Here is a 25,285-nt window from a genome sequence, read left to right as displayed (position 1 = left end):
AATTTCTTCTAAATAGCATTATGATAGTTACCGTAGATTATCCATGACTACATTTTATTTGTTTTGTTCTTACTATAGCAAAATCCTTCGGAAATTAAATTATTTGCATAATTTCCCCAATTCAGTTTTCAGAGAATAAAATTAGTAAGAAAAGAGGAGAAAATACAGTATTACTGCTAGGCTCTTTTTTTCATGTTTTCTTTAATGTACAGGACATTTGTTTTCTGATTATCCGTGATAATTAATATATGGATATGAATAGGCAACCCAAACATCCAAACTGAGATATTTAAAATTCTAATTAACATTCAGTTCACATTACCATGAAAAATCAATTCTCTAGATGTATTAGATGTACTATAATGTAGTGTTTAAAATAGGGTTTAATAAAATTAATAATAAAAGATGCGTATATTTTCAGTTTTCATCTGAAAAAGTGATGTTCCTTCACAAAGAGCAATGCTGACATGCTTTCAGGCAGAATGTCAAGCACTGGACAAAGCAGTAAGGCTATGAAATTCGAAACCAGTTTATTTACCCATGTAATACAATAACTCCTCAAAAATTTCTGTGCCCCACTGTAGCTCCTTCATCTTCATCCTCATTGTTGTCTTCAAGTTTCTTCTTCGTGGCCCCTTCTGAGGAATTTCAGAAAGAATGCCTTGGTGTAACAAAACATTATGTCGTTTCTGTCTTCCTCCGTATTTTTTTTATTTCTTTAATTTATATTTTCGAGCATTTAAGCATAAGAAATATTTTAAACGAAATGGATGTTATTACTCTTTCATCTAAAGAACTTAAACGATATCAATAATTTTTTTTGTCCACTCATGAGTTTGCATTAAGTTTTAGAAGGGAGATTCACTGCTTCAAAATTGGGCATATCTTCCATAATATTTCGTGTTCTTCAAATACAGCGTGAGGCTTTTGAGGGTGATCATCTTATAGATAATACATGGCAAACTGAAATTCAGTACTTCAGAGTTAAATTCAAAATTCAAAATTTAATTGACGATGATACTGTGTATACCTAATAGTTGGGAATCGTGAAATGACGTTCTTTTAATAAAAGGCTTAGTTAATCGAGCATTCAAATGTTTTTCAATTTCTAACTTGTTGGTTAAACAGTTTCTAACTTGTTGGTTGTTGAGAGTGATGGTTACGTAGTAGGAGTTTTGTGCACCAAATGGAAAATACTGGATGTAAATAAGTAACAAAAGATTTAATGGTACTTTCCTTAAATTTCATAGAATACATGAGCAAGACATGTTAACCTATGTCATATGAAAAAAACCAAGATGCAATAACAAATGATAACTAGAAATGATAATTTCTGTGGGTGTAACTTTATGTAGCATTGATATTATCTTTGGGTCTACTTTAGCATTTTATACAATTGTCAAGTGCTTGACTACGAGTCGATGCATTGCTTCATAGTAAATATGATCTAGACTGGAATCTTAGACACTGAAGGACTCCTGTTGCCGTTCCTGTCTTCAACAGCTAGTCCACATAAGCATAGCTTGCATGCCGCTCCACGATGTAGAGACCCACAGCTACAACAATCACAGTAGCCTCACTGATAGCCACCACGATATCCAGGACGATAGCTACATGGGGTACACCTCATGGAAGATAAAAAAGACGATATGTAGCTTTGTCTTCTACAAGTGATAAATAGCGCGGCACTGATCCTTTTTACCACTGCACAGACATCAAGGGGGAAAGCAAATTTCTCAACATGACTAAAGTAACTTGAAATACTCAATATCTGTCAATGGTAATGTCACTGTTATTGAAATAATTCATGTTCTTTAGCAGAATCTGTTTTGAGTTACGAAATTAATTATTTTTAATAAAAAAATTACTGATTTAATGATTGTTAAATGACTGCATAACATTTACACAAACACAACAACACACAACAACGCTAAAGCTGCACAACAACACATTTTTCATTACAACGCACAGTTTGGTGTTTTAAGCCCCTTTTCAGGAATTACAAATAATTTAATTAGATTGAATAATTGCTATCATAATAAATCTTTTTTTCAAAGAGTGATCTTCTAAGGTAAATAAAAAAAATTAATGTACAAAAAAAATAGGGAATAAATGATAGCAATTATATCGAATCTTATTAAATTATTTGTATGGCCCTGAAAAGGGCCTTTTTTTTTTTACTTTTAACAAATTATGATTTTAAGCTCTCTCTCCTCGAATAGGACGGGCCAGCTGGATGTCTTTAGGCATGATGGTGACTCTCTTGGCGTGACTAGCGCACAAGTTGGTATCTTCGAACAATCCTACGAGGTAAGCTTCGCTGACTTCCTGAAGAGCCATAACTGCTGAGCTCTGAAATCGGAGATTGGTCTAAAAATCTTGAGGAATTTCTCTAACTAAGCGCTGGAAAGGCAATTTGCGGATAAGCAATTCCGTTGATTTCTGGTAACGACGAATTTCTCTCAAAGCAACAGTACCTGGTCTGTAACGATGAGGTTTTTTAACATCTCCGGTTGCTCTTATACCTTCTTTAATTTGGCTGAGAAATTTTTTCAAGTGTAATTCAAGGATGTCTATTTTTTACTCACAGTTTTTGGTGATTTACATTTGACTAATAATTTATGCTCCCTACTCTTCTACTGCTACTTGATGTCGTGTACTGCTTCTTGTCATGTATTTCTGTATAAAGATATACAGCTTGGCGATGTTTTTAATCTAATGTTAAGCTAATTTTCAGCATAATGAAAAAAGAAGTATTATAAGATAAGCTGAAACAAATGTGATAAAATACTAAAATTATTTTGAATTCTCAGGATTTCTGGTTTCTTTTAGACCTTTATTTTTATTTTATTTATTTATTCTTCTTTTCCCATTCTTTTAAACATCTAGCTGTTTTGATAGGCACATTCTTATTATATGTATCAGTTCTTTTTTCCAATTTTATCTTTAATTTCCTTCTGGAAAATTCCTTTTGTATTTCAAATGTTACCTTGCATAGAAAAAAACGTTAATTTTTGTCTTTTAGAAACCAGCTTCTCTCATGTATATGTATGTTCTCGAAAGTGTGAGTCAGATTGTTGTTGAAATCAGATTGTATAATGGCACTTTTTTTCTAGATTTCTCGCTATTCATTTAGCTTCCATTAAAGATATTTCTATAGTTTTGTTTTTCCTTGTGCATTTTGAAGTAGTCTGTCACTGTACTTAAACTGTTTTAATTGATATTTCATACAATTTATAAAACTATTGCCAATTTCTATTAGTTGTATTGTTTCCTCTGTTATTTTGAGAAATTGAGACGTAATCATTTGTTTTGAAGGGGGCTAAAACTAAATCGTAACTACTGTCAGACTTACAATAGACAGCACCATCTAAACAAAAGCTCAAGAATTCCATAGTTTAAATATAATCACACATTTATGTATTTTTAAAAATACCAGCATATGAAAATTGCTAAGTTTTTTTATTTTTTAATGTCTCAGCTTTATGTTTTTTACATTTTCTTGCGTTGGACACAGTACTGTTTTTTCTCAGATTTATGATTCAAGAGACACAGCAAATTACATGTCGCATTACTTTTGTCTGCCGCAGGTCTTTTTCTAACATAAATCTTACAACTTGTTCATGAAACCTTCCACTGATCCGAATTTGCATCCTGTTACCTCCTACGCGGCAATATAAGTTATGTACAGCTCATTGTTTCTGCGCAACTTCAAAGTTATGTACAGCGCATTGTTTCTGCGCAATTTTAGTTAGTTAAGATTCGAACTTCTAGCGTAGCATACATGTTTTTGATCCCGTATGGTCGGGAATTTATCATTTTCGATTTAGATTTTTAGTTATGATACAGTCACGAAATAAAGTTGTTGTTGTTGTAGAAGTTATCTTTAGTATAGAGTCTAACCAGCGACCTCAAAACATTGGTCAACGTCTAGCCCGAGCTAATTAGAATAAAAAATGGCTAATGAAAACATAACTACGTTGAACAGAAAACGTGGTGGTATTAGATCACAAATAACGAAATTAAAGTCGTCTGTCAGTGGAAAAAGTGATGATTTTGGTTTCGAACGAATAGAAGTATTGCAAGAAAATGTTCACAAGTTAAATAAACAAATTGATGAACTTCGCTTGGATTATTACAAAGTGTGCAAAGATGAAGAAATATCAGACATCGAAGCTACTTTTGAAGAAATCGAGATGGATATTACCAATGTTCAGGTAAGCCTGAAATGTCTTTATACTTCATTATGTAGTAAGAATGCAAATAATAGTATCCCAGAAACAAGAAGTAATTCATTGAATTATGAATTGCCTGAAATAACATTACCTAAATTCTCTGGCAATTTCGAAGACTGGAATTTATTTAAAAACCAATTTGTAGCTTTAATTTCATCTAATAAACAATTAACAGATTCTCAGAAATTATTTTATTTACAATCTTGTTTAATTGGTGATGCAAAGCAGATACAAACAATAGATGATACATTTTCTTCCTTATTTAAGGCACTTTAATAAAGATATGATAATAAAAGACTGGTTGTAAATTCTCATATCAATGAATTACTTTCTATTGAAAAAATAGTTCATGAAAATCCTAAAGATTTACGCTTATTAATTGATAAAGTTCAGAAACATTTAAGAGCATTAAAAGTTATGGAATTAAATATGGATAAAATAAGCGAAGCTTTGCTGATTAATATTATTCTTAATAAAATAGATAAAGAATCGCGTAAGCAATTTGAAATGTCATTAAATAGTAATAATTTATGTGAATGGGATTCTTTCATGACATCTCTTCAAAAGCGATACCAGATGTTAGAAAATATGCAAAACAAAACTGTATTTGCAAAAACAAAACAAAAAGGTTTTCAAAGATAATCACGCAATTTTTAAATGCGAAACATTTCTAGCATTAAATCCAATGGAACGATACGAAATGATTAAAAAGCTTTCTTTGTGCATTGATTGTTTACATTCAAATCATAAAGTAACGTCCTGTCAGTCTAGACACTTTTGCTCGGTTTGCAAATTAAAACATAATTCACTTCTTCATCGGAATGACGGATCCATCTCATCTGCAACAAGTGGGGGAAAGCAAAGTGAAACTACGCCCTCCCCAGAGAATTGCAAAAATAAGGCTGTTTTAAATAGCAATAAATCAACAGAAAAAGGCCTTATCGGCGTGTCTTTTTTCGAAAAATAAAACTGTTCTCCTTTCAACTGCGATTGTTTGGGTTAGAAATATTTATGGCCAATTCGTTAAAGCAAGAACAATTCTTGAATCAGGCGCGATGTCAAATTTTGTTACAAATGAATTCTGTGAGCGTGCAAATTTAAAAAAGGAAAGAATAAATATTCCCGTTTCTAGTTTAAATGGGCAAATTTCAAACATTAAATCTCGTACTTTTGCTTCTATTTTTAATGGAAATAATTCGTTCTCTGCTTCATTAAATTTTTTAGTTGTAAATAAAATCACAGATTTAGTACCTTCTACAAAATTAAATATTGAAAATATAGATATTCCTAATACATCAAGTTTGGCTGATGCAGAGTTTGCAACTCCATCTAGAAGCAGAAATATTTTATGACATTTTTATTAATGGCCAATTTAAATCTTCTACAAAATCACTCGTTTTTAGAAATTCTGTGTTTGGTTATATAGCTACTGGTTCTTTGAAAACATCCCTTGAAAACTGTCAGAATTATTTGTGGACTTGTCGGTAATGTTGATAATATTGATAGATTGGTAGAAAAATTTTGGTTAGTGGAAAATATTGGTGAAGAAAAGCCAATGCTTAGCCAAGAAGAAGAATTCTGTGAACAACATTTCAAAAACACTTACAGACGAAATGAAGATGGCAGATTTATCGTAAAAATGCCTATGAAAGACGAACAATTAGGAGATTCAAAACACTTAGCCAACATTAGACTCAATCAATTAGTTAAACGTATTAGCAAAAATGCTACCTTGCAACATTTATATCAAGATTTCATAACAGAATATGAAAATTTGGACCATATGGAAAGGGTCGATGATAATTCAAAACCGGAACTTGAATATTACCTTCATGGAATTCCCCATCATGGAGTGTGTAGACTAGAGAAATCAAGTACAAAATTAAGAGTTCTGTTTAATGCTAGTGCCCCAAGCTCAAATGGCTTAAGTTTGAATGATTTACTTTTAGCGGGAGCAGTCCAAGAAGATACTTTTGATATTCTTGTGAGATTTAGAAAACAACAAGTTGCAGTTATTGCGGACATACAAAAAATGTACCGGCAAATTTTAGTTGATGAATCCCAAAGAGACTTACTTCGAATCTTATGGAAGAGAAACCTTAGCGACTCACCTGTGACATATAGACTCAAAACGGTGACTTATGGTACTAAAAGTGCTCCATTTTTAGCCATTAGATGCATAAAGCAAGTTGCATATGACGAAATGCATAAATATCCTGAAGCTGCCAAAGCTGTCTTGTCAGACTGTTATGTTGATGATGTCATCTCTGGTTCATCAAACTTAGACTCAGCAAGGGAATTGAAAACTCAGCTTATACAGCTTTTTCATAGTTGTGGAATGACTTCGCACAAATGGAACTCTAATTCTCTTGAACTGTTGGATAGCCCTTCTGCAAGCTCTGAGCTTTCATTCTCCTCAAAAGTTATAATGTGGTTAAAGCATTAGGCATTACATGGAATTCTCAGAAAGATGAATTCAGCTTTAAAGTCTCAATCAATGAGAAATCATCATATACTAAAAGAGACATTTTATCAACAATTGCCAGACTTTATGATCCTTTAGGACTGATTGGTCGGGTAATCACCAAAGCCAAGATATTTTTACAAAAATTATGGGTTCAAAAACTGAGTTGGGATGAACCACGTTTTGCAACTATTGCTCACGAATGGCAACAAATAGTTTCAAATTTAAAGACTGTTGAAAACATAAAAATTAATCGTTGCATCTTTTCCAATCAACCAAGCAAGATTTCACTCATTGGATATGCAGATGCTTCGGAAGCCGCTTATGGTGCCGTTGTCTACTTAATTTGAGTCGATGAAGATCACAGCTCGTCATCTCATCTACTAGCCAGAAAATTTCGTGTGGCTCCATTGAAAACCTTATCTATTCCAAGATTGGAACTTTGTGCATGTTTGTTATTGGCTCATCTGATTTCGAAAGTTAGAAATTCATTGAAGATGCATTTAGATGGCATCATTCTGTGCACTGATTCAACGATAGCACTGTCATGGTTGAAGACTTCTCCTCATCTTTTGAACACCTTTGTTGCCAATAGAGTCTCCAAAATCCAAAGACTAGTAGAGCAGCGACACTGAAAGCACGTATCATCAGCAAATAATCCGGCAGATCTGATTTCTCGTGGTGCTTATTCTCATGAACTTGTGACATCTTCCTTATGGTGGAATGGTCCTGAACAGAACGAACTTAGTGATGCTTCTTTATTTGAACTTGACAAGACTCTCATAGATTCTCCTGCTTATCAAGATGAACTTAAAAAACCTTTAGACGTTAACTTGAACTGCAATTTAAACTTGTTTTGGAATACCTTTTTTGAATTAACAAATAATTATGTTAAACTAATTAGAATTTTAAGTCTTATTTTCAGGTTTCTGTCCAATCTGAAAGGTCCAGTGAAGAAAACAGGCCACATTAGTAGCACTGAATTTAAAGATGCAGAAATGCACTTGATAAAAATGGTTCAGGTAATAGAATTTTCAGAGGAGATTCACTTCAAGATCAGAGTAATCAAAAGTCAGGTAAAAACTTTAAATCCCTTTTTAGATGGAAAAGATATATTACGTGTGGGCGGTCGCTTAACTCATGCCACAATTAATTATGATTCTAAACATCAAATTTTATTGCCAAAAAATCATCAGCTTACCAAGCTAATATTTATTCATTATCATTTGAAAATTTTTCATGCTGGTCCTCAAGCATTGTTACATTTTGTTAGGGAAAGGTTTTGGCCTATTGGTGGCAAGGACTTAGCTAGAAAAACAGTTCACGAGTGTGTAATTTGTTTTCGTCATAAACCTATCATTTCAGATCAATTAATGGCCGATTTACCTCCCGAACGTGTAAATCCAAATCTAACCTTTCATAACACAGGGATAGATTTTGCAGGCCCTTTTCTAATCAAATATAGAAATCAAAGGAAAGGTAGTTTACATAAAGTTTATATAGCAATCTTTGTTTGCTTAGTTACAAAAGCGATTAATTTAGAAATAGTATTTGACTTAACATCTGAAGCCTTTATTGCATGTTTAAAACGATTTTTCTCGCGTAGAGGTAAAAGCTCATGTCTGTTTAGTGACAATGCAACTAATTTTGTAGGAGCTCACAAAGAGTTAAAGAAACTTGCTTCTTTAGTTACTGTCCCTGATGAAGTTTTGGGTAAGTATTTGGCATCTGAAAATATCTCTTGGAAATTTATTCCTCCTCGTGCCCCCCATTTTGGTGGAATTTGGGAGGCGGGAATCAAATCTTTTAAATTTCATCTTAAAAGAACTATTTCTGATGCTAAACTAAACTATGAAGGATTTTTAACCGTAATTGATCAAATTGAAGGAATATTAAATTCGAGACCTCTTTCTCCTTTATCGTCTGAACCTTCAGATTACGAACTCTTGACGCCAGGTCACTTTTAATAGGTAGACCCATAAACTCAATTGTAGAACCTCAAATTTTGGACTTGTTAGAGAGCAGATTGTCAAGATGGCAAAAGTTAACTAAAATGATACAGATTATATGGAAACGATGGATAACTGACTATCTTAATCACTTGCAACAACGAAAGAAATGGTATTTTTCAAAGGACAATATAAAGAAAAATACAATGGTTATTATTAAAGATGATCAGTTACCTCCATTTAAATGGTTACTAGGAAGAATTGATCAGACAATTCCTGGTAAAGATGGTAAGATACGAGTAGCAGTCATTAACACAAAGTTTGGTCCAATTAAAAGGCCAATATCAAAAATTTGTTTATTGCCTATTGAGAATAACTTCAAGGATTAAGTTCTATTGTTAATAAAATATACATTGTTCTTTATTATACTTATATTTTGGTAATTTTGATTAAAAGTTTCAATATTTTTTACTGTTTGAAATGTTGATATACTTATCATAATTATTGAAAAAATTTGCAAATGTTCAAACTTTATGGAATTTTCTGAATCGTTTATTTCATTCTGTAAATGATTTACTAACTTTAAGTCTTTTGTTAATGCTTAAAAAAACTGAATAGCTGAATTGTTATTGATATTGAATTGTATACTTAGATTTAGTTTGCATATCATAGATATTGTAACGTGGGGCGGTATGTTGCCTCCTACGCGGCAATATAAGTTATGTACAGCGCATTGTTTCTGCGCAACTTCAAAGTTATGTACAGCGCGTTGTTTCTGCGCAATTTTAGTTAGTTAAGATTCGAACTTCTAGCGTAGCATACATGTTTTTGATCCCGTATGGTCGGGAATTTATCATTTTCGATTTAGATTTTTAGTTATGATACAGTCCACGAAATAAAGTTGTTGTTGTTGTTGTAGAAGTTATCTTTAGTATAGAGTCTAACCAGCGACCTCAAAACACATGCAATACTTACTTTGGAAAACAAAATGTGTTTGTTTCAGACGAAGTTGAGTAAGGGAAATTTACTCATCAAATTTAATACAGAAAAAATTAAATTCTCGTTTCAAGGAATTTAATGAAGTGCAAGAGTCTCTATATTACAATCTGGAAGACTTCTTTAAAAATTCAAATCATATACTTCTTCAACATACATTTATTTATAAAACTTTCGATAAATATGAAAGTTTAACTTTTACATTTACAGCGTATTTCATTAAAAACTCGAGCAAATTTTTTAGGGATATCTGTGTCTTGAAATGCCAAATTTATTTCAACAGGAAATTAAATGTTGTCGGTAATAACAACCTATATCTAATATAAAATTTAAATTATTTCTCAAAAATCTCTTACTTTTTTGGCCAATTCCAATTGAAATTCTTAATTATACATTTCATACATCAGTTTAACAATATTAAATTATTACATATATGCATTTACGCATTAAAACAGACAAAAACTTTGTGTAACATAAAAATTACACATAATTAAAATGAATATCGTAAGTCCAGCCATTACGGGAATTGTCCCACTCGTTGTGTACTCACTTGAAAATTTAACTTCTCAAATTTTTAATTTCCGAAATTAATCCGGTCCACTAGTAGCGGAGCGCTAATGTCGCTGAACACTGGTAGTTTGACCTAGATTCGATTTCAGTCGAATGAGCTGACTGCATGGGCGTTTTCTTAGTTTTTGCCATATGAATCCACGTTACGAAGGTAGATAGCGCTAGAGTGCTTTGCCGTATTCTAATATACTAAATACTGCAAACCAATCCATATAAGTAACAGAAAATTAAATACATTGGAATTTCGGATCATAAGCGCTTCGCATCATAAATGATTCCATTCACGAGCATGTCACGAACATATCTGAACACAAAATGCCTCAAATGACGAAAGGTGTTTTGACTTACGAACACTAATGTCGGCAATAAATGCTTTGGAAAAGTGTTTTGAGGTAACCTGTGTTGTAGGATTAGCACTCAGAGATTTCCTGAAACATCATTTTAATATTGGTTAACTCTCATTAACAAATGCTGACAACAAATGATTTATAGGATCACGAATTCAGCCTCGAGGAGATTATAGCAAGACAGTATTACCGGCAAAAACTTTGAGGGCATTAATATTTGATTTTTTTTTCTCGTTATGTCTTTAGGCTGAGCTTGGAACAATGAGCTCATGTAGGAGTTACTAGAGGACTATAAAAGTTATCTCAAGAAGAAAGAACTGCAACAACTTCAGAAGCAAGAGCAAAAGGGTAATATGAAGGAAATGTCTTCAGAGGAAGAGGGAAAATGAAAAGATGATTCTAATTCTTTAACCTGCTAGATTTTTGCTGAAGAGTTCGAGATGTAAAGATTTAATTTAAAGAGATAACCCTGATATAGCAGTAAGGAGCTAAAGCAGATGCAATTAACGTGACAATGTATTGTTTAACTTTAGAAAAATTTTGAAACGTAGACGGAAACAAATAGTATAGGATAAATTTCTAGTCAAACGGAGACCCATTGAGTCTGATGCAGAGTTGAGTAGAGCCAATGCAGCTGGTCTTGTCGTCCTAACTGACATACTTCACACCTAGGGAACAGGGTTTAAGCCGCAGTCAAACAAGGAAGGTAAAGTTGCGCATGCCTACATGTGCAGCTGACTCAGAGGAATCGTCGACCGAATATCTATTCGTTTTTGCTTCCATGTGACTGGTCGGTTCGAAAACCAGGTCTATACTAAACAGAACAGTTAGGATTTTTACATAAAATCCTTATAATAGTTTCTATATCCTTATAACAGTGATGCAGCAAGGTAAGATTGCCTAGCCACGATATTCGCTTGTTGACTTTTGGGACTTGAATTCTTACCTTATGAGGTTTACCACTGTGTAACTGCAGTCAAAAGTGAGTAACCTTAAGAACTAATTAGCGAATAATCGCTTAAGTTCGTGTGACAAGAAACAACAAGATGGAAGGGTAACTAACCCTTTATTATTCCAATAAGATTTAACGAAACTCCGTCTTGGAGTGTACAATAAAAGCCGACACTTGGGCTTGAACTTAGGAGACTAAGAAATAAACTAAAACTAAGATTAACAAAGAGATATAGCCGAAGCTATCAAGATTTTAATTGAGTTTACCCCTTAACTCTATTTGACTAGGAAGCTTATCATGAGCCTGAGTACGGCCGAGAGTAATAACAGCTTTGAGAGAGAGTAGCCAAAAGGCAGACACGCGCAAATCAAAACTCTGATTCTCTCTCATACAGCAAGTAGAACTTCCCGGTTAAATACCGCTCTTCCTCATTAAGTATTCAGACGTGATTCTAAAACTACGTTCTGGCCGGAAGTAGTAAGTTGAAGTTAAGAATTTAACAGGAAAGGAACTTTAACTTAAAATTTAACTGTTAATAAAATTAACATAATCCTTACAACTTGTTCATGAAAACTTCCACTGATCCGACTTTGCATGCACTACTTACTTTGGAAAACAAAATGTGTTTGTTTCAGACAAAGTTGAATAAAGGAAATTTACTCATCAAATTTAATACAGAAAAAAATGAAATTCTAGTTTCAAGGAATTTAAGTGCACTTTTCACCAGAATACTAGTGAATAATGATTTTAAATCGAAAGAAACCATGAAGTAATTTCTAAGGCAAATGCTTTTTCTTTTTTCATAAACTCTATTAATTTATAATGTAAGTATTAACTAGAAAAATCGAAATTCTAGAAACGAAATATTTAGCTATTAGATACAAGCAGTGCTTAAATTTGATAAGACACTGCCTTGTACCCGTTAGCTAAATATATAGTTACTTTAACTTCTCCGATAATTATTAAAAGTATGAATTTGCACGAAGGTTTATGCTCGAAAAGCGCTAAAAAGGGAAGTATATATTATAGTAACTATAACTCAGATAAGAGACAAACTAAACACTTAAATTTTAGTTTCACTGGATGAGCAGTTTAAATTTTGAGTAACATTGGAGAGAAATGTAGGATTCTTCCTCTATTGGTCTCAAAAGACCAAAAGTTTGCGTCATTTTAATAGGGTGTCCATAATTAAAGTCACCGATGTTTGTTGCCTATACCTATAGCAGGCATCAGATGAATGCGAAACATCGTACGCAACATAAAGAAATGAGGAAGCCATTTAGCAAAAAGCTAAATTACTTCAATTGCAGTTCAAGATAGAACACTAATGGTTGTTTTAAAGTTTCCTGTATACATATGTAATCATAAATCTAGTTATTTGTCTTAATGAATACCTTTCTTATGCTTTAAACTTAAGTTGTCACCAGACTTACTCACTAGAATTAATGACGAACCACTAGAAATTACTAGAATTAATGATGTTTCTAGAATCAGTGACAGGAATTAATGATAAATAAATTTAAAATCCATTAAATGCGGCAGAAAGAGTTACGAATGAAAAGTGAAAAATGAGGAAAGCCTGACTACAAAAATAAGATACGATCAAATTAAAATGTTAATAATTCTACATAAACTGAGATTTAAGGACCGGAATAATTACGAAGCAATGTTAAATTTAGAATTGCATATAATAATTTTCGATCTTAAATCCAGAAAATAACTAAATGGTATGAAATAATAATTATCCGGAATATTAAATAGGAATCAGCAAACAAGATAAGAAACAAGGTTTCTATTCTAAACTTTAATTAAAATATTTAAGCTATTCTATCGTTCTCATTCTTGCGCTCTTCCCATTTTTCTAAAAGACGTATATCAGTTCATAAATGAAGAACAAGAAAAGAGTGATTGTTAGCTCTTGTATAACTTAACCTTATTGTTATGAGTTGTAATAGTGCCTTGTGGATAAAGGCATGTTGAAAGTTACAAATTTACTTTTACTTAATTATTCTTATTTAGGAAGGAAAAAGTTAGATAAATGTACATCCTGACTATATATGTTTCGCAAGAGTTTCGGGGAAGACTTTTATGATAATACTTTTGATGGAAAATAAGGTTTAAAGTAGAAAAAAACTTTGTCTTTTGTAACGTCTCAAAATTCCGACAAAAAAAAAAGGAAGAAATATTTTGTAGCAATTCCTTCTAGTATAAAACTGCTTCTTTCTAAATTTGCACTAAGTCTTGAAATCTATTACTGTTAACAGCTACCAAGTTTTGAAAATATCTCGATAATATATAGCTTTTAGCAGAAGTCTTGGAGATAAAACTAAGAAAATTCAAAGATTCAAATTCAGAAAATGCGATGTTGAACTGCAGTTCGAAATTGATAATTAGGATACACTATTTGATTAATGATAGAATTCTTCTCGTCGTCAGAACTGAAGTTGATTAAGAAAGCTTTAACAATACTTAACAGCCTCTTAAATGATATCTTGTCTATAGTTTCCAACGAATATTTGTTTAACTCCAAAGGCCGTAACGTTGCTAGTGGGTATTCATGCTGAACTCATTTGTCATTTAATTTTGCTATTACGGAAAATGTTGCTGAATCTGTCCAATTAGCTAGGATGAATACTGAAGAAAAGTCTAATACAGATTGTGGCATAGTTACTGACTCAGCAAAATAAAGGAAAGTCAAACTTAAATCATCTCTGCTAGATTGGAAGTCATTTAGTATTAGCCATCTTGCTGTTAGAGATGACTGCATATTTCTATGATTTTGAGTATTTTTTCCTAGAGGTTATTAAGAGAAAAATTGATAACTCTCACGAAAAAATGAATGATCAAATAGCATGAAAATTTAAACCCCCGTAGAAGTTACCATTATTCAATATCTTTTTTTTCTTGTGATATTCCATCACAGTCCCTTCACAATAATATATAAATTCCATAATTTCAAAAAGTAATTCAATTCTTCATATCTCAGCGTCCTTACGCAATGAAATTACCTTCCAACCTTCAGAAAATTTCTCTCTTTATCTCATGCATGACAGTCAAAAGAAAACTCTATAATGAACCCATATTCTTTGGTTGAGTTGTGTATTCTCACTTATCGACTAAAATGCGGATCAATCACAGTAATCGAAGTTCAAGACGAAAAGATTAAATAAAAGCAAGGTTTTTTCCTCCATTGTTGAGAATTTAGGGTCACATACGATGGATGTTTCTAAAGCTCTAGGAAGTTAGATTTTTTTATTTCGTTAAATTTTCATCAATATTACAATATAATCCCCATTTAAATTAGTATACTTATTCCAACAAAAACCTGAGTTTCAATTTTTGCCCTCAGAGAACATATTTTGTGTCTCCTCAATCCACATATCTATGGCTTGATTAAACTCTCAAATCGAACACATCGCAAAGGCTTATTCAAATGTGGAAACAGAAATATAGAAAAAGAATACTCGTCGCAGACGGTGAACAATTTCTGAAGTTTTCATACCCCCTTCCCTGAAAAAGTAAATGACTAGTTTTAGCATCTTTAATAGTTCTATAAGCTCTAGTTCTAATCGTGCTACGAAAATGCGCCTGGCGTCAGTCAAATAACTGAATCGAACTAAGCAATATTGCACGGAATTGCTGCATAAACATGTCAAGACTTTTCTGAGGCCAATAGTGTTGCGTGTAATTGAACTCAGAAATTGAACTAATTTCCTAGACCTTTGGACACACCATACGTATTTAAAAAGTATTCGTCGAGAGATTGATTCGCCATTCATCACGTTCTTACTAAGCAAGATATAATAAAAATGGCACATGATATCGTAAGAATGGTATCGAATGTATTTTAAAGAGTAGGGTGTTCAGAATTTTTTATTATTGTTATTACCTGCTGTTCTTGTTTTCCTAATAAACGTAGTAAACGAGTCCTGAAGACTATGTAAACGTATTTATATTTATTCATTTGTTGAATTCAACAACAGTTGAAGTTTTCTGCTGATGAAAAGTCACGAAATATTTATCAAATTATTGAATTATTATGACGAAGTCTCATATTCACTTGAAGTACAATTTCTGTTTTAATTTTCATAATTAAAGAAACGGATTGCGATAAATTCTTTTATTCTAAATATTTCCTTCTCCCTTTACATTCAAAAACTTTAAATTTGATATTTTATTCGAAATTTCTAAAGCAAAGTGTCTATACTTCTTTTTTCCTTCATCTGATTTAACTCTTACATTCAACGAAAAGGTCAAAAGTTCATTTCTTTGTTAAAAATCACCATCACGACGAAATTCTCTAGCCATGAAGCGTTTTTTGCTAGACCTGAATTAAAGTTTGAGCTCCTAATTAGCAGTGAATTATTGTCGCATTCAATAATGAGCATTATTAATCAAGTTTTTGTCTCCTGGCATGAGGAAAAATTTAGGGAGGTCCCTTTCTTTTAACGAGTTATTTTCAAATCAAAATTAATTCGTTTAAATCTTTAGATTAATTAATTTTTAAAACAAATAAAACATTTATTAACACCGATGAAATCTCTCACATATACAGGGCATTTTAATAGTGCACAAAAAAATTATGTAAAGAAGTATTTCCGTCAATTACAAATGTTTGTTCCTTATTTTGACATCCCAAGAAATGTTTAGTGATCTAAGAAACGAAATTTGCTATAGTTATCCCATTTTCATCAGTTAAGAGAGACAAATTTCATAGTTTTGCTAAGCAACTTCAAATGTATAAACGTAATTTTTAGAAAATGAAAAATATTTTTACATACTTAAAAACACGGAGATTTCCTGTTTAACAATGTCGAGTTTGATTTGATTTTGCAACACTGGTATTTTATCACCATCAGTTGATTTCGAAGCTTAATTGCAGCAGCGGAATAAGCTGTTAGTTGATACAGTGTTAAGAAATTTCGTGCAATATTTGGTAGTGAAAGTGTTCGTAATGAAATAGTAGTTCGCGGATTGATAAAGACATTTGATCACCAGGTTGGACAGCAGGTATTATGTCACCACGCTGCCGATCTAGACGATCTGTTTAAAATGTCGCTATTATGACAGAATTCACAAAGTCACAAGAAGTCACAAAAATTCCGAACTTAGAACCCTAAAAGAACTAACGATGAGAAACTTCTAATAATAAAAAGAAAATATAATCCACACTCTCGGTAGGCCACTATCCTACCTCTATCGAACTAGGATACTTGATCAAGCGATGATCGTTTTTTTTTCAAAAAAACACAAGAAAAACACAATTGCCGAACTTGAAATCGTCGAAAACTCCAAGCCTTAAATAGCCCTTTGAAGTGGCGCCACAGGCGCACGTGATGTACGTGATAAAATCAGAAAATACCAAAAAGTTTTTAAAAATTATATGACGTTACATTTAAAAATAAATATAATGCAACTTTAGTGAAGGTACAAAAAGATATGCTAGGTCAAGGAAAACTTTGCTTATCGTGTAAAGCATGGGTCCTCAAGCTTTTTCTTGTATTAAAACCTTTTAAAAGAACTTTAGAAGAAGCTTTTTTTCATAGAACTTCTTACACTTTTCTTTATCATATATAGCATGCAGCATAATCAAAATACAAATAATTGTATGTAAAGAACATAAAATAAATTTTGCACAAAATTAAGAAAAATAGTTTATTGGATTTATGTTTTATTATTTGTTGCATTATTTTTATTTTTAATTTTACAAATACAAACAAGTTTCCAGAAACAAAATCACAGACTTTCACTTGAATTTCAGTTTTAGTTTCACAAAGATTAATTAATGCGATGTGTGTATTCATGTAATTTTTCTAACATTTGACGTAAAACTGCTTAATACTTAAATCACCTCCATCAGAAATATTCAACCTGTTTCTTGTTTCCCATAGTAAATTACTGACTTGACTCAAGCCCACTTATACTAGGTAAGAAGAGGGAAAAAGCAATGTTGGTTTGACAATAAACTTTTATTTTCGGATATTCCTCTTGTATGACTTTTAAGATCTAAAATTCAGCATATATGTGCATGTCTGGAATCAATGAGATCTTGACTATGCTGATTAATTGCCACTGCATATTCGGTTACCAATATCTAGACCATCTGGCCCCTATAAAATTTCTACGACCCCCATTTGGAACCCTTGATATAATGATATAATTGCAAAAAGCACTGTTAGCTAAGAAAGCGGGGGAAAAAAAGAAGAAATTTTTAAACTGCAACTTTTCGTAGAAACATATTTTAAAAATGTAACAGCCTAAAAAGAAGCAATATACACTCATGTCCATAAATTAAGGATAATGCAAAATCAGGCAAAGGAAGAGTTAGAAGCAAAACAAATTTTACTTATTTGTAAAGCTTATTTATTAAACAAAAGGTAAAGAGCAAACAAAGGTGCTATATGTTTGATATTATTAAAAAAAAATTAGCGATTTTTTCCCCCTGGAGCAAATTTAAAAAAAACCTATTTACAAAAAAAACAATATTACATGGTTGATATGATTGTTAATACATTGTATGTCTCCCAGACGATGCAATACAGTCCGTACAACGCCTAGGCATGCTGTGTATCAAATTATCAATCTGATCTTGGGACATATAACACCACTCAAAACGCAATGCTCTCCTAAGTTCCGGTAGACATTTAGGAGGAGGTTGACGGGCTGCAACTCGTCGGCCAAGCATGTCTCACACATGCTCTACTGGGTTCAAGTCCGGTGAGAGTGCTGGCCAGTCCATACTGGTGATATCCCCCGATTGAAGGCATTCGCTTACTATGTTTGCGCTTACTATTGAAGGCATTCGCTTACTATAATTTCCGGGTGAGGAAGTGCGTTGTCATCCATAAACACAAATTGTGCGCCCATGGCGCCCCAAAACAAACGTACATGTTGTTCCAGAATGACGTCCCGATAGATTTGGCTTGTCATGGTTCCAATTTGAACATGCAGGTCAGTTCTGGAACCCAGAATAATTTCACCCCAAACGAGCACTCCTGCACCACTGTAACGGTGTCGTTCAATGATGTTTTCTTGGTAGTAATGGGTACCTGGAACTCTCCATATGAAAGTCCGGCGAGAATCAAACTGCAAGCTAAACCTGGACTCGTCGGAAAACATCAGACAAGCCCACTGTTGCGGTGCCCACAATGCATGCTCTCTACTCCAGGCTAACCTCAGGCGACAGTGAGTTGCAGTAAGTGGAACGCATCTATCAAGTCTTCGAGCATATAGACCAATCTGACCTAAGAGTCTGTACACGGTCTGCCTTGAAATTGTCGTACCAGTGGCTGAAGAGAGCTGATGAGACAGGTCTGAGGCTGTGCTCCGCCTGTTTCTTTTGTCAGTAACTGCCAAATACAGGTCCTCATTCGGCGTTGTAACTCTGGGGCGACCTGTGCTGTAAAGTCTACTCACATTACCATCATCTTGGAATCGTTGCCAAAACCTGGAGATGACACTCTGGGCAATTCCAAGTTCGTCTGATACTTCCAATTGGGTACGCCCACATTCCAGACGGCCGATAATTCTACCACGTAAAAAATCATCCAAATGCGTCCTTTGTGTCATAACTATTCGGTTATTGCACTGAAATGCTTACAAAGCGCCTGCGAACAATTTTACTTCTTTGCCTGTATTCCTCGTATATCATTCTCTTACACTCTCGTCATTGTGACGTACCATCGGTGTCATCTGGTTACTTCCTGAAATTTGCATATGATTCTTGAAGATGTGTGTAGTGATTTTACAGTCGATATATTTATTTTAGAGTTCGATTTCCGGGTGACTCCGAATTATCATCAATTTATGGACATGAGTGTATTTGAATATTGCTGCAGTTTGAAGTAATAAAAAGAAAGCTGAAGCAGTTACTAATACAAATCAGAAACTTATATTCGGAGAATTTAAACTTTTGTGGCAGTTTGATGCTAAACTGATTCAGTATCTAGAACAGATTTTTGACATTTTTTGTAGCAGCTTGGTGCAGCGTTCATAACAGTGTGCATAATGAACGCAACTTCTCAAGTTCAAAATATATTATTATATGAATAAAGAAAAAAAATTTAAACGCCATGTCTGGTCTAATAACCATGTATTCAAACAGCATATTTACCAACATGGCTAAATAATTCAATGCATTTTTATTAAAAAATTCGTCTCATAAAACTGAAAACTTACATAATATTTCAAAATGGCTTTAATCAGAGAATAAGATTTAATAACCAAAAGTTTTAACAAAGCAATAAAAAATTTGCTAATTCAACAAAATATTCCAAATGCCTTTTTAAAATTAATCGATTACTTTTAATTTTGCTGTGATCCTCAGGGAAAGTTTTCATAATCATCAGATAATCAGCACGTTTTTGCATAGAAAAACTTGAGTATTAAGCATACTTAATAACAATAAGCTTGATAGTAATCTGAAATTTCTATCACTTTTCAATGGCGATTGACCTGTACCAAGATTTTCATCTAGAGAAAAATTAAATAATAAATTTAGTTTTACACAGTATTTAAATTTTCACATCAAAAATGTTTTTAAAGTGCTTTACATGAATTATGTGTTTCTTATTTCTTGTGTTCACAAACACCATCATTTGCATTTTATAGAACAATCTTTTAAAAGTTAAGTTGATAAAAATAAAGTTTTATTATTATTTTACAATTATGTGTATTGTAAAGTAATTATTATTTGGAGTAAAATTAACTGGAACTTGTAAATTCACCTTAGTTTTCCGCAATTAACTAAAATCGATGACTATATGCATAAAATATACATACATACACACATAATTTTCAGTTTTTTTTAATTATTTAATATATGTATCAAGAATAAAATTTAATGGGTCAGACAGCGTTGCAGCGAATGCGTGCCATTGACGGGTCAAATGCTTTACTCAGAGTAAATAAATTCCAGAATGGATTAAACATGATTTAATTCGCAATAATAAAAGAAGACGTAATCTTTGTTGTTGCGAAGCTTAGTTTCTCTAGACTGGCAACTAATCCGCTATGTTGCCAGATTTAAAATGTAAACAAACATGTCCGCCATCGCAAAATTCATTAGGCTTAGCTGCACTAAATAACTTTTAAATTGTTGATAACTCCCCAGATATTGCATCCAGATTTACTAAAGGTATAAAAACCTTAACCGGAAGATAAGAACAACATAATTCAATCATTTTTAAAGCAAAAAATTCACAATTTAAAAACATATAAGAATAAAGAAACTGAGATCACTGAGCCGAGTAACAGAGTGGATATATATATATATATATATATATATACACAAGGTTTTATATTAATTTCCAGGACTCATGGAACAGCTCAGAAGAAAAAAGGGTAAACACAGCCATTTAATATGATTCAAAGTAATACCCATCAGCCGTAATGCACGTCTGTGCTCGGCTGTACAAATTTCGAAAAGAAGTTTTAAAGTCCTCTTTTAGAATGCTCTTTAATAGTGACGTTACAGTTTTCTTGATGGCTTTGACATCCTGAAATCTTGTTCCCTTCAGCGAATTTTTCAGCTTAGGAAACAGGAAAACGTCTGTGGGTGCTAGGTCTGGAGAGTATGGTGGATGCTGCATTTCAACAACACCATGCTGGACTAAGAATCGCCTCACAGGCAACGCAATGTGTGGGCGGGCATTGTCATGTAGCAGCAGCCAACTCCCATTTTGTTGGAAATGAGGCCTCACTCTACGAATTCGTTTTTGAAGTCGGTCAAGAACTTCTGTCTAGAACTGTCCATTGATAGTCATGTTAGGAGGAAGAAATTCATGATGAATGAGTCCATCGCAATCGAAGAAAGCGATTAACATGACCTTGATTTTAGACTTTTCAAATCGAAATTTTTTCTACCTTGGTGAACTTGGAGACCGCCATTAGGAGCTTTGACGCTTGGTTTCAGGGTCATATTGATAACACCAAGACTCGTCTCCTGTGACTTTCCTATCCAGGAACGCAGGGTCAGCATCAGCGTTGTCAATAAGTTCGCCACAAGCGGTCCAATCTCAATTGCTTTTGTTCGTCCCTTAAATGGTGAGGAACGAATCTGGAACAAATCTTGCGTTTGCGTAGGTCTTGCGTCAAAATTCGCCGAACCGTCTCTTTGTCCATGTTGAATTCATTGGCGAGTACTCGAATAGTCAATCGACGATCACATTTCACCATATAGCGAACTTTTTCAATTGCTTTCGGCCGTGCGTACGGACTGCGGCCGACCTGTGTGTGGATCATCTTCGACGTTTCTCTCCTGTCTCGAAAGTGTTTAAACCATTCAAAAGTTCTTCAGCGGGATAATGTTTCCTCGCCGTAAACTCGTTTTAACATTTCGTAGGTTTCCGCAGCTGTCTTGCCTAATATGAAGCAATATTTAATGCTAATTCTTTGCTCCATTTTCACTTCTACGATAGGAGTTTAAGAGCTACGTTTTAATGCGCCTTTCCACGAGAACCACTTACTTCAGAATGGCGCCGATTGCACTGCACATGCGCAAGAAAACGCTCTTCAACATGCAATCATTAGCGCCATCTTCCGACTTTTCGTTCTTCTACAGTTACTTTAAGCCTGGAAATTAATAGCCGGACCTTGTATACATATATTTATATACTTTTGCTGCCGCCGATCGCAACCAAAATACAAGGGGCACATCTACGTGTTATAACACTCCTACATACAAAATTTCAACGTTCTGAGGCTACTCGTTTTTGAGTTATGCGACATACGCACGTACGTAAGCACAGACGCCACGAAAAATTTTCTTTAGAATTCATTTTAAATCAGTTTTATAATTTTTGGGGAGAAAGGAGTCCTTTATTCTGTCCTTAATTGCGGAAGTCACGGAAAAACATCATTAAATTGCATTGGATAGCGGTCAAAATCGATATTTTCGTTGAAATATGATAGCCGAAATTTTTCGCGATTACAATACTTCCTCTTTACTTCGTACACAAGGAAGTAAAAAGAGTACAGTTATTGAGGGAAAATGCTAGAATTATTCGTAATATGAAAAATTTGGAATATTCTTTCCGCTATTTCAATCTGTATTGCAGTATATTTTATTTTTAAATACCTGGTTTTGTTATTGAGAAGAAGTTAATCCGTAAACTTTTACGGAAACATCTCTTATCCCTGACGGTAATGCGTTAATATTATCATCTCAAATAATTTTTGCTGAGGCGACCAGTGGCCCCGCGGTATAATCGCTGAACGCTGGTAGATCGATCTGGGGTTCGAATCATAGCAAACGGGCCGACTGCATGGGCGTTCTCGTGGTTCTTATGAATAACATGTATACGACACAGTTTCCGTTAAAATGTTCTCCGCGATGGCATCCATCCCTTTTATGGACAAATAACCACCGTGTGCTCTGTCATAATAAAATAAACCAAACCATAGTAAATTATATTATTATTTTAAAATTGATAAGTTTGGTTTATTTTTAATGAGAAAGCATGCTAGGGCTATCTGCCTAACAGAAGGGATGCTTTCTAAGTGAAATTGGCTTTTATCTACGTTAACTATTAGCTCTTATCTGCGTTCTAAGGAAAATTGGCTCCTCTCTACGTTCTGAGGGAAATTAGCTCTTATCCACGTTCAAAGGGAAATTGGCGTTTAGCAACGTTACTGCTCCGTCGCTGGTGCGCACTTGAAATTGATAAGATACGTAGGTGGTTGTAAATTTTTATCTTTGCAAAACATTTTAATAACATTTTTAGATCAGAACTTACTAACCTGACTTCTTTTTCTAGCCATGTTATATGCTGTGTTCTTCCATGATACTTTCATTTTAATCTTTATCTTGCCTAAAATTCGTAGTAATAAATACAATAATAATACTTCAGAGCACAGTGAAATAAAGATGACATCTCATTGTTACATTACAGGTTGTATACAAATAGCTAGTAAATGAAATAACTCCATCTCACCATTCGCTCTTTCGTTTTTACTTTCTTGCCGCATGCAATGATAATTTTTCAGTTATTGTAAATAATGCATCAATTCCATATAAGAGCATTTAGAAAAATTTTGCAATGAAAGCTTCTGCATAATTTGTTTCGGAACATTACCATTCCGCAACATACTTTAAAATGAATATTATACCCGTCAAAAAAATCTATTAAACATGGAATATCGGCTAATGAAAGCATTAATGAGAGTTTTCCAGACTCAACAAAAACAACACATAGGACATGAAACCATTCTGAGAAATCCTTTCTTCACAATATACACCATATCTTCATGAAACCTTTTCTGTACGGTATAGGAATTACTAGAAAAATGTTAAATATTTCTGACCAACTGGCAACTAGAAAATTTTCAAAACTAAAATTTAAAGACATGGACTGAAAAATAAGATGATAAAATTCATTTATTAATTTGATGAGCATTAAACATGATATTTTGGAGGAGACTTAAATCTCAGATAAAATTCCCATTTCACGTTTCCTAAATCTCGAAATGTTTCTCTCCACAGCATATTTTAATAATGGGAGGAATATAAACTTAATGACTTTAAGAAAAGATGATTTTCCCTTTTTTTTTTTTTTTTTTTTTTTTTTTTTTTGAATAAGAGGAATAATTAGGTATTTACGTATTATCACAAACACTTTAGTAGAAGTCGCCAAACTTTTAGATTTTCCACACATACTCTAGTAACCGTAGATATACACATTCTTTAAGCAATCGTACTCATAACAGAACTTCAATCAAGCCACGTCGGCGTTTTCATATGCATTCTTTTTGTCGTATTCCAAGTTCCAACTGTTTTTATTGATAAATCGGAATATTTTTTGTCTGTAGTTCAATTTTAAAATATCGCTTGTGGAATTGGTCAGGAATGGAGTACACTGGGGTAAAACTTCTACAATATTTCTACTTAATACTGTAGAATATTCTACAGTATTATGCAGCAAAATCGCTGAAGCATAAAAAGGTAAGACGAATTTTGCAGATGGCCGGTCCGCAATGGCGTGTTTGGGAAATTCTCTGCTTTTTTTAAGTGAAAAAAATCACTGTGCACATGGGAAAAGAACAGCACTAAAAAAATTAAAACAATATCTTCGGAAAACTGTATTTATTTTTATGAGCTATTTAATCCCTATTTAACAATCAAAGTTTGTGCTTTAAAATATTTAAGTTGTTTGTCCTTTTGATATGCTGATAATGTTTTCCCTCAATAATGCCAGAACATGCTATGGTTTCAGTCAAAAAATTATAAGTTTCAACAAAATTTAAAAGATTTTCAAATTACTTGAATATCTTCAAACTTATTTCATTAAAATTATGAATTACTGTAGATGCCGTTTATTGTGATCGCGGTGGATGTTATCACCCGGATATTATTACCGAACTGACAAAGTCCTAACCCGTTTGTCTACGAAAGCATGGAAAATTCATCGCTTACTCTGATGAATAATTTTAATATTATCAAAGAATTATAAAGTATTTTTTACTAAAATACTTTATATTATTTTAGTAAAGTCGCTAACTAAGGTCGAGATAGATTATAAAAACTGTCAAGTGTCAAACAAATATCGCTAAGTAAAGGATTAAGTTGCCAAACACCTTGTTTTCGATTTTAGTCAACCATTTAAAATTAATCGAAAAAGCACCCTTAGTTTGGCTTAGAATGTGAATAGCTCTATAGATTTTGAGGTGGGCTAAACATAGGTCTCTCTTTTTCAGAAGCAAAAATCATTTCTGATCGACTTTTCCTTTTACTCCTGAAGGGATTAAAAATATCCCTTGAAAATATTTACCCAAAA

At 33.2% G+C, this 25,285-nt stretch overlaps 1 protein-coding gene and 1 pseudogene across 2 annotated transcripts in view; one reads left to right on the top strand and one right to left on the bottom strand.

Annotated features, from left to right (window-relative positions):
• Positions 1–25,285, top strand: part of Larp4B (La-related protein 4B) — a 327,432-nt gene that overhangs the window by 131,416 nt on the left and 170,731 nt on the right. The gene's annotated exons all lie outside the window — the stretch shown is intronic.
• On the bottom strand, positions 2,200–2,577 carry LOC146997641 (histone H3-like; annotated as a pseudogene).

Source organism: Stegodyphus dumicola, chromosome 4 (genome assembly GCF_044657685.1).
Source record: "Stegodyphus dumicola isolate Sdum_Otavi_A_Nest chromosome 4, ASM4465768v1".
NCBI lineage: Eukaryota > Metazoa > Arthropoda > Arachnida > Araneae > Eresidae > Stegodyphus > Stegodyphus dumicola.
Note: the sequence above shows the minus strand (reverse complement) of the source record. Positions and strands in the feature narration are given on the sequence as shown.